The following is an 11,126-nucleotide window of genomic DNA, read 5'->3' on the forward strand; positions in this document are numbered from 1 at the left end:
TTAACCTCTGCATAAAATGTAAAATTGTACATTGGAAAGAAAAAAAGCAATTACATAATGTAGCTTCATCTGCAGCTTACACTCCCTTTGAATAAATTTTTATGAAATTTAGGAAAGAAGGATAAAATTCATAGATGATGCAAACTGTCACTGAAAATAAGGTTCTAAATACTGACAGAAAATTGATGAAATTATAATTTTTCCTTTCTTCAGAGTAAGAGCAGTCTTGTTTGGGCTGTGACCAAGCCATGTGCAGATCCTTCAGAGAACATGCTGATAGTAACATGCCCATTCACAGCTGTTCTCATTCCAGCAATACTGAAGCACAAGGATGAAAACAGATATGAAGCCCAGAATAGGATAAAATAATTCAGATTAACTGTCAGTCTGCTCACAGAGGTGAAAACAGCTCTGCAGTGTGAGAACCTTCTCCTGCATGGAGAAATACATGTTGCAGCAGGCACATTTTAAAGTTATCTTTTAATGGAATAGGTTTTATTCAGTTTGTAGTCCCTTTTATGATGAATGATTTTCCTTCATAGTCTAAAGGAACTAACTTATCTTTTTGTAAGCAGAAGTTTTATACAGTGATTTGCTAATGGTAATGGGAGTCATATGAATTAGTCTGGATTAAATGTTAAATTGAATTTCTCTAAACTTTGCTAATACAGCTTACTCATATTTGAAGTCACTTATTAATTGCTTTACTTCTTTGAAGAATTTCCTGTACTTAGGTTAGAAAAAAAGCAGTGTTGTCTATTGACTACAGCTAGAAATGGGAGTCCAAGCCTGTTATTGGCTGATAAGGACTGATGTACTTTTAAAAATATCTTACCAGTGTACTTGTTTGCTTTTACAGTTTTGTTTTTGAGTTGTTGCCTTTTTGGAGTTTTTGTTTGGGTTTTCTTGTGGGGAAGTTTATTTGCTTGGTTTTATTACTTTTGTTTGTTTTCTGGTGCTGCCATTATAGAGCTTCATGCAGTCATTGTGTTTTATACTTGTGTATTTGTTACAATTCATACAGTGCAAGAAGTTATACTATTACAAGTATTTGTACAGGTATAGAGCTAATAGTAATGGAAGAAAGGCCAGGTAGAGGAAAGTGCCCTTTTTTTGAGATGGCACAGTGTAGCAGATTTTTAAAAAGTTAAGCAGAAAACTCATTCTCAGAATTTGAGAGTTCTCAGGTGTATATGCAACTTCAGTACTGCGGGTCTTCCCTATTAACTTGTACATCATAGAATCATTATCATTAACCAAAATTAGTGTTTAATTTAGATCAGAATTTTTGTAATCTACACTGTTTTTTTTTATTTTAAACAAATTAGAAGATACTATATCATGAAAAATTACGTTTATGAGAGCCTGTCTGAAGGTACTGAGTACTCCCATTTTTTCTTTAGCTGTAGCTCATCCAAAATCAATGCCCAAAAATTCAAACCATATTAATACATTAATACTGGGCATGTTTGTTTTAGCCCCTGAAAGTAAATGCACATTCATACTGTCAGGTAATGGAATGAGCATAGAAGGTTGCCACTTGGTTCTTGTTGATTAATCTTTCTTGAGTTATCCATTTCAAAGGCTCTATGGACATTTCTGTACTGCTACAGAAGTATATGCTTCACCAAAAATTCCAAATTTTCCCCCATTACTTTAATCCATCACAATTTAAAAATTCAGTGTACTTTAAATGATGATATGAAGCTTGGATTTGATTTAGAAATAAAAATTGATATTTAGGCATATCACACCAAAGTTATCTGAATAATCCTAGCTTCTCTAAGGGCATGTAAAAGGTTTAAGAATTTTTTAATGAACTCCCCAAGGGAATTCTGCCATTTTCTCCATGTAGTCACTCATGGATCTCAATAGAAGTTGAATTTATAGAAATTTTGGGGTTTTCTTCCAAAAATCTTGGGAAAGTACTTGTGCAAAATGTGACTTCCGTTTGATGCAAGAACCAATTGGTGTTTAAGTTCAGCAAATTAGTTTGTTCAGCGGTTCCTCCATAGTTTAGATGTTGTCTAGCAGATGCCAGATAAAGAAATTGGCGTTTCCTGGCGGAGGAGGTGGATGTATGCTTGAACTTGATCAGTATTTTGGTTTGTCTGTTTTTCTTAATGAACTGAGTCATATTTTCAGCTCCATTATGGAGCTGATTGTTGTTATTTTGTTTCAAAAAAAATTGAGGCCAACCCTTTTTTGGCGTACTGAAGATGCATTCCAAGGATCTCAGTCTTGGTCTCATTGAAGTTGCTGAAAAGGTTGTGGTTGAAATCATAAGAGGATTGAGCTCTCAACTAACACAGACGTCTACTCCTGAGAAGCCATCTCCTAGTTATTAGATTTTTAATGTACTTATTATTAAAACAGGAGGGAAGTGATTGCCTCAAACTGTATGTGCAATGCAGATAGCACAGAAATAAAAAGAGCTTAATTGTGGGGAGGGTTGGAAAGAGGAAACATTCAGATAATAAATAATTTCCATTTCAGCAGAAGGGCACTGCAGCTCTCTTTTGCTGTGTTTCAAGTCACATTCCTGGGAGTGTGTTAGGCTTCTCCAATCATTCTGCCTAATTTCTGCTCCACCTCTTGGATGTACTTTCTTGCAGAAATGACTGGCTGCACACAGACACACCTGTATTTGGTTCATTATTGTAAGCAATTGCGGTTTTGCCACTGATGTGTTTAGTAGATAAGTTAAAAAAATTCTGTTTATTTAGCTGATAATTGTAACCTGGGAAACAGGATCTGTTTGTTTGATTGTAAGCCAGGCTGCACTGAAAAGTTACCCTTAGGCCCTGACAGCTGAAGATTTCTAGGGCTGGGACTGTGGTACGTTCTGAGGCAGCTGTTCTTCAACATTTTTTCTGTGGGCATATGTATCTAAGTGGAGCCTATAGCAAAAATGTACCAGTATTTTGTTTCTCACTTGAACTTGGGTTAAATGCTATTGTATTTGCTTGTATTTTAAAACTATTGAGTCAGATTTATTGGTAAGAAGTATGAACCCTGTAAAAACTACCACTGATGACATACTAAAGCACTATACTGAAACACTGACTATTCTCTTATCTCAAAAGTTTGTGCTTAGAGGCACCTGCCTCTTAGTATCTTCAGGATAAATGGTTTTGCCACTGCTCACATGTAGGTTGCTGTTAACTGTAGCACGTTTTCCCCATACCCTCCTTATGTGACTTTTCTAGGTTGCTTTTTTTTGGCTATCACTTAAAAACTCAGCATAGTTACAGTGTGTGAATCTGTCTATGAATTTGCCCAAGCTTTGCATGGCACAAAAAAATCAGGAAATACAGCCAGACCTATCTATTTCTATTTCTATACATTCGGCTTGTCTCTTGACAGAGTAAAGGCAGGCTTCTTTATTTTGGTGCAGTTTCTTCAAAAGTCTCTCCAGCAGCTACAACTCTTTCATTATTCTGTGACTACAAGAAAGTCACCACTTTTGTGTGTGGTGAGCTCATGCAGCTGGCATCCATATGCCACTATTCTTTTCCATATTCTTGAAATCAAAGGACCATCTAAGCTTTAGAGAAAGGTCCACTGAATTCTCTCAATTTTGCTTTGTTTGGTAGGATAAGTAAATTCCTAGTTTTAAGTTAAAAAAAAATATTGCTTACAGTATTTTGTTATTATAAACACCATAAAAATGAAACCTACAGCTTTGAAGAGGTTCACATATTTGTGAACTCAAAAATCTGTAAATTCATTTGATATTTTAGTTTCTAAGGAGATCAGGTCTGTGCTTACTGAATTTGCTAGCAGGAATCCAACTTGAGTCCTAGTAAAGCACTCATGCCAACTGCTTGGGAATATCTATGTGTCTTAAAAATAATTACACATTGAAATAACCTGGCTGACCTTGCCTCTAAAGACTGACAGAATCCCAGTGACACGTTTTATGGTGCTGCAGAGGGAGAGAGGGAACAAACTAGAGCTGATTACCGACAACCTCTGACTGTTGCTCTTGGGATTCTAAGCCAATGGTAGCAATTGGGAAGAATTTAACAATTAAGCTGCAGTAGAAACTTGCCATTAGTTTTCTCATAAGTCAAGATTTCTGAAAACATAGAAAAGAGGATACCTTGGAGGAGTTGGCTTATGCTAGGTGCTGATTTCAATACCAATTTTCAGAAGCAGAAAATGAGATGCTTCACTTCACTGGCTAAACCTTCTAATATATGTGAGTCAAATGTTTTTTCTTCTCAGAGTCAATAAGAGTAGATGATAGGTTTTGATTGTGGCAGGTCTGCTCTGATCTCTGTTTTCTAGCTGACTTACCAGACTGTTGAGAGGCCAAAGGCAACACTGGTGTTTAATTACAAGCAACACAGATTGTGGACATAAAAAAGAAGCAGCAGCGGGAAACCTATAAGCTGTCAACCTCCTGTCAGGAAACAGGAAAGAATCCTCTGCATAGAAATCAAGTAATTGATATGAATATAGGAAATTTAGGTGCTCCTTAAATAGATTAATAGGAAAACCTGGAAGAGGGAAAAAAGAATTGAGGAGTAAGAAAATATTGGAGGAGAAGAAAGATAGAGATATACCCTAAGATCAACTCTTCCACATGTTTAGCTATGAGCTGTTACCTGTGGGGAGTTTATACACCTATGTAGGATAGGGTTTAAAATGGTGAAGAGAATAGGTTTGTCCTTCTCTTTCCCGGCCTAGTAGAGCTGTGGGCTTCAGTTTCCACTTAACGGACTAAAACTGTCTTCTTCCTTGAGATGATCTAGTGTGGCTGGTTTATTTTCTGGAGTACTGAGATTTGTGCATAACTTGAATACTCTCCATTGCAAAAATGAAAAAGTTGTTGATCTTAAACCTTAAGAATAAAATTTTGAAGTTTATTGTCTTAATTCACATTGCCAACACTGATCATATTCAGGAGTTTTTTGGGGGGCTTTTTTTTTTCGTTTGAAAATTTTTCATGTTTTAGTACAACTGGTAAGATATAACATTCCAGGTACTGATATTTCTCATTGCTACAAGTGTTCTTGTTGCTAAGGGTCAAAGCAAGATTGTAACACATTATAATTCTTGAGCTTTTTAGTTTGTTTCAGGGTAAAGGATTAGAAAGAAAAAAAAAAGTGTCATTATGAAACTCTGAGAAGGCAACTGTGTCTATAAGCCTAAAGATCTTTTGGAGAGATCCATTTCCCATTCCATATTCTATTAACCAGAATCTAAAAATATTGATGTGTTGTGATTGCTGTGTGAATTTTTGTATAGTAGTGTTTATATACTTGTGTTAGGTGATCCTACATATCCTTCTTGCATTACTTAATGGATGTTTAGACAGATATCAAAGAGTAGTTTTGGCTTTGTTTTAGTTCAGACCTGCTTATCTGAAACTGCTAAATGACTAACTGCAGTGAAATCTGCCAGACATAGATAAAAGATAATAATCTTTGCTGGTTGCGAATATATTTGCCCAGGTGAAGTATGTGAAATTGCTACCTAAGTGGCAACCTTCCCAGTCTGGATCAGCAGTAGTAGCAAGGTCAGGTTGGAGGATTTCTGAAAGATGTCACCAGTCAGTTGATTTAGTTAAGAGTTTCCTGCAGACCTCACAGCACCAGTAGAGCATTTGAGCTCTGTAGCAGCGACAGTGAGAGAATTTCTGAAAAGGCTGTGAATAATCATGGATAGGAATCATGGCTAAAATGGATGTTGGATGGTGTGTAGTATCTTTTTCTCCTGATAGCCATACAAGCCTAATTCTTGAACTCACAGCATTGTGTAGTTATTTTCAATAATGCAAAATGCATGTGAAATTATGCTATGCATTATTTACTAGATTAGTATTGAGTGTTTGAATAGATGTTTGCCTGTATCAAGCGGTTCAAGTATGTAAATATTTTCATTGCAAGCATAGAAGAGTTGGAAAACATATACTAGTAGTGTAGGAAACATACACTACTTCCTATGTTTCACATACACTACGCATAGTGAAGACTTGTAAAGGGTTTTGGTCCAAAGAAGTAACTACAGTTTTATACCAGATGAAGGAGAACTATGTTCCAGCATTGTTTCTTGAAAAAGTCAAATGTGCCTCAATTTAACCTAATGTTCCTTGTCAGGAAGCCAGAATTCACCAATTCCACAACTGTTCTTGCAGATAGGTTTCTGAAACCTAACTTCATGTACTAAAGTCAATATTTGTTTCAAAGTCCAAAGACCACCTGTACTGTAAACATCTATGAAACACTGCAGCAAAAACTGTTGGGTAATAGCTGTTTAAATGCATCAGTCTCTTTCCTAAGGTACTGAGGAAATCCTAATGGTTTACACTGATAATGTCATGAGACATGGGAAAGCAGAAGATCATCCAGAGCCCAAGCTGCTGGAAGCCAGCTGAGTTCCCTAGCCAAGCTGAGATAAAGATCTATGGCTGTAATGGGGTTTAGTCTGGGCAGGTGATCAGACCTGTCATTCACAGCTAAGAGCCCTAACTACTCCCACAGAAAGAAACTGTGGCTGCTGTGGATCTCATGTGTGATCACACCCCGTGCAAGTGAAATTAAGGCTTGTGCTTTGTTACATGTCAGATGACAGTCTTTCCCTAGCCAAACAACTGACCATAGCAGCTGGAAAAAACATCCAGTAAAATACATAGATGGCTTTTTGTAAGGTTTAAGGGAGATAATTTCTAATTAAGACTTTTCCATACCTGACTAAGGCCTAATTTTAACAATGAATGGGTGAATTTACTACATTTACTATGAGTATGAGCAAAATGGCTTATGAGTAAAATGCTACATATGTATGTTGTACACTGCTACATTTGCAAACTGAAACTTTTAATTGTGTGAGGTGAGTATGGAACAGGGCTCTATTTTTTCCCTTCTACCCTCTCATCATTTGTGAAGGATACAAAGAACTTGTGATTCTGTTGTAATATGCCTTCACCTAAGCATGTACCACAAACAAAAGCTTGTGCATTGCTCTACAGAGCTTATACCTTAAACAGGAAAGCTGCTAAAGACTAAAGGCAGGACTGATTATATACCAGCATGGTTTAATGCTGTTTAAATGAAGCAATAGTAACCAATCAGCAAATTGAAAACTTTAAACTTTAACTAATCTAGCTATTTTTGCACCACTTTTGGTACAACAAGGGTTATTTATGAAAAATGATTAGAAAAAAGACTTTAATTTATAGTTATCTTGGGATTGAGACATGAACTGCTAGTACTTTTATTAGGTGAATAAATTAAAAATTAATTTGTATTAATTTCTGCTAATTTTAAAGAAATAATGCTCCCAGTGAAATTAACACCAAGATATATTTTAACAAAAGCCCAATTTAACCCCAGTGTAGCTTTAATTATTTCCTAAAAGACTAAAAGTTGCCACTTCATGTATAAAGGCCTGGCACATATTACTTTATAACACGGCCATGAACAACCTGTTCATGTTGGTCCTGCTTTGAGCAGAAGGTTGGAATAGAGACTGTCCAGCTTTAAACATTGTGATTCAGTGAGGCATTGGAATAGAGAGTTTGAGGTCAAACAGGTGCAAAAAGGACAAGCACAGGGGAGAGAAGCCAAATTAATTATTTTCTCTCGTATTGGTAATAGAAGAACCTGGAAACACTTCTTAGGAAATGGAAGGGGTGGCAGTTGGGAGATGCAACAGAGGACCTCTCTGAAGCTGAAGTTACTGTGGAGTGGGGTAGATAGAATGCACACCAAGAAATTGCTCTGACTGTAATTGGTATTTACTCAAAAACTCATAAAATGAAAGGGGTGAATTGGTCATGGTCATGTGCAGGAGGTCCCATAGTCCAGTCTGGAGAAGGTGAAAGGTGAGATGAAAGAATAAATACTGGGTGATAAACACCCTTCTCAGGGCACACTACCTTCTTTCCTGCTACAATCACAACTTTTTTTATGCTCTGCAGTATTTATTTTACCCTGAATGTTTATGTGCCAGTGAAATCTACACCTGCATGTTTGGGAGGCCTTGAGCCACTCTCATTTTCAGATAATACTAGATAGAGGTAAGAGTTTTGAAGCAGGTGGGAAGCAAGTCTTGAATTCCCATGTTCAAACTCTGTTACTTTGATCAGGTTTGTCATTCTTCATGTAAAGGAAATAAGCACATCTTAACCAATCTTCCTTATGTTAAGTCTAAAAATAAACCAAAACAGCTACCTTCCCCTAACATAAATGGCTAAGTCAAGGCTTTTCACCAACCAACCAAAAAGCCCTAGAGGATATTCCCATAAGGCTTGCAAAATTTATTGCTCATTTCCCATTGGAAAAAAAAAAGATGGACTGCAGTAACTCCTTGAAAACACATTATTTGTATAATGCAAACTACTAATAGTAAAGAGCAAAAATTAAACTAGTATTAAAGCCGTTTTTGTAAACACCTGAAAAATTGTTTCCACAGGCATTAATTAGGAGTAAATTCCTTGCATGAAGTGAGAATAAAATAGCCAAGTAAGAAATTTAAACTATTAGCCTGTTAAACAGTTAACTTGGTAAAAATCAAATCTGAAGATAGAGGTGAGAGTACAAAACAGAAGCATTTAGGAAAACACTTTCCTACATGTTATTTGTATCCATGAAGTATTCCTGTATATCGCTACATTTAAACATGTTTTGGTTCTTTAATGTAGTGGAATTGGAATTGTAAGTGCCTGTAGTAAAGTGTGTGATCTCTGCATATCAAGTCGTTATCCTTAACATTTGAAAGCTGTGATAAGAGAGAGAAATTTCACAGCTTAAGGAATGGTTTCCCCATAACTGATACTAGTAATACAATGATGGGCAATACAAGAATTATAAAGAGATTTCCAGAGAAACTTTATTAGGACTCAGTCCAGGTGAGTATGGCAATAAAGTTAATAGAAAATTTGGAATCCTGTTACATTGAGTGCTGAGTCATTATCAATAAAATGGAATAAGGAAAAATGCTGATGTCAATGCTCTTAGTGTCATCTTTTTTTTTTTTATAGACAGGAGTGCTATGCCAAAAAGACATGATGGTAAAACACTAACTTACCTTTTTTCAAATATTTAAAAAGTCAAATTGTCTGGGAAGAGAAGCCAAATTAAACATTACATAATCCTACAATGCATTAGCATTGGTCATGGATGTCCTAGAAGAGAACATGCTGAGGTGCCTCATGACCATAAAGCAAATGTATTGCACTTGATAGTAAAAGTACAGCTGGAAGAAGCTCAAATTGGAGGTTTTACACAAGTTAATGTGAAATGCAGCTGGGCAACATTTCTGGAGTACTAGTACTAGAGAGGCTTTTTAATGAAGGGTGACCCTCCAAAGGTCACAAGGACCAATGCATTTAACTAGAAAGAAGCAAGTGCAAAAAGAACTGTGAAAGCAAAATATACAGTGGTCCTGCAAACTCATTCCTCATGTATGTCAATACTTGTGCTCTTCAGCATTTTTAGAGCTTGTGGGTTTTTTATTTTTACATGTGATAAGAGAATTGTGCGAGTCCTGCATTCTCCTGAAGTGTTGCCTTAAAACCATGAATGCTGATTCCCAAACTACACTTTCTCTCCTTAACTGGCATTGAAAACCAAGGAAAAGCAAAACCAGAGGCAAGAGAGAGTGGAACTCACAGGCTAATGATAAGCAGTCTTGTCTGCTTTTGTTGGATGATTTTTTGTAGAATCAGAAAGAAAACTCTTTAATACACACAAAATCATTTTTTGTTTCATCCATTCCCATTGTGTCTTTTGGTGCCTCCATAAGGAAGAAGACAGTATTTGCATTTATGAATAATTGCATATCAATCATGCTATTTTACTTTAAAAGTCAATATCATTTTTGAATGTTACAGATTAACTGGATTTAATACGGTTAGTTACTCTTTGGTCTTATTTGTTTGTTTTTTTTTTTTTTTTACAAATTATATTTTTCTGCATGGTGTTAATGTGTAATTTATTCAGGCTGGGATAGTATCTTCATGTCAGTGGGATGACCACAGTTTACTCCAGAGAAATCTGTGCCTCATAATGTGTGTCTGATGTGTGAATTTGTGGAATTTAAGTGTAACCAGTACTCGTCATCCCTGAGATGAATTCTGTACAATAGAAAACCAATGAAGAGTATTCTAAACGAACGATTCCATGTCAGTGATTATTGGAGAGGGGCCAGTGCTGCAGCAGATTACTGGTGAACATTCACAGGCATTGGTTATTGTTTTCAGGAATGTAGGCAGAAAGTGAAAATTCTAATGAGTTCTTACATAAATATGTAGCAGTGAGAAATCTAAATCCAAGGAATCATCTTGGGGATTTTTTAATAATGATATTAATAATAACAGTAATAATAATGGCTAAGGGTTTGAAGTAAACTAAGTTATTAAACTGAAGAGTGGTAAGGAATTTTTTTTTTTTTCATAGACCAGTGCTTTTGTCAGAGATTGAGACTATAATGGTTTCTGTAAAGGAAATAAGGAAAATTACACATACTTATAATGGTGCAGTAGTGGTGGGCATTTTGTGGATCTGTCCCACAGGCATGTTTACTTGCTTTTTATATACTCACTTAAAGACACAGATACCCACAAAATGCCCTCTGCCTTCATACCTGACATACCATTAGCATATTCCAGACATGAGCCATTTGACTAGAAGAAATTCGCTGCAGCAGAACTGATCACTGAGCTCTGAGATGTGGCAGTTACTGTATTTACAAGGGTTATGGAATGTCATATGGGAATATGATACAAAAATATAATTAAAATGGACCTGTATTAATAGACGAAAGGACAGGGGAAAAGAAAAGAAAAGGCTGAAGGGTAAGCTCTGTGTAGCAGACTGTGAAGCAGCGTGGTGCTAGATCTTATCAGATGTTTTGTCCTCAAATGTGCACAAAAAATGAATGAAAAAAAAATCATGAGGCAATTCTAGTTTTCTAGAGATGAAAAAGTAAAAGGAAAGTATGGTAACATGATGCAGAGCAACCTTCTTCTAGTCCTTCATTAGGAAAGACGTGAGTTTACACATTTTGTATCTATCCCTGCAAAACCACAACACAGAGTTGGAAGCACACCATAGATCCCAGAATCAGGGGAGAGCCAAAGAGAAAAGCAGCTGGCCTGAACTGTCACTAGCACT

Source organism: Camarhynchus parvulus, chromosome 6 (assembly GCF_901933205.1).
Source record: "Camarhynchus parvulus chromosome 6, STF_HiC, whole genome shotgun sequence".
In the NCBI taxonomy this organism is placed as follows: Eukaryota; Metazoa; Chordata; class Aves; order Passeriformes; family Thraupidae; genus Camarhynchus; species Camarhynchus parvulus.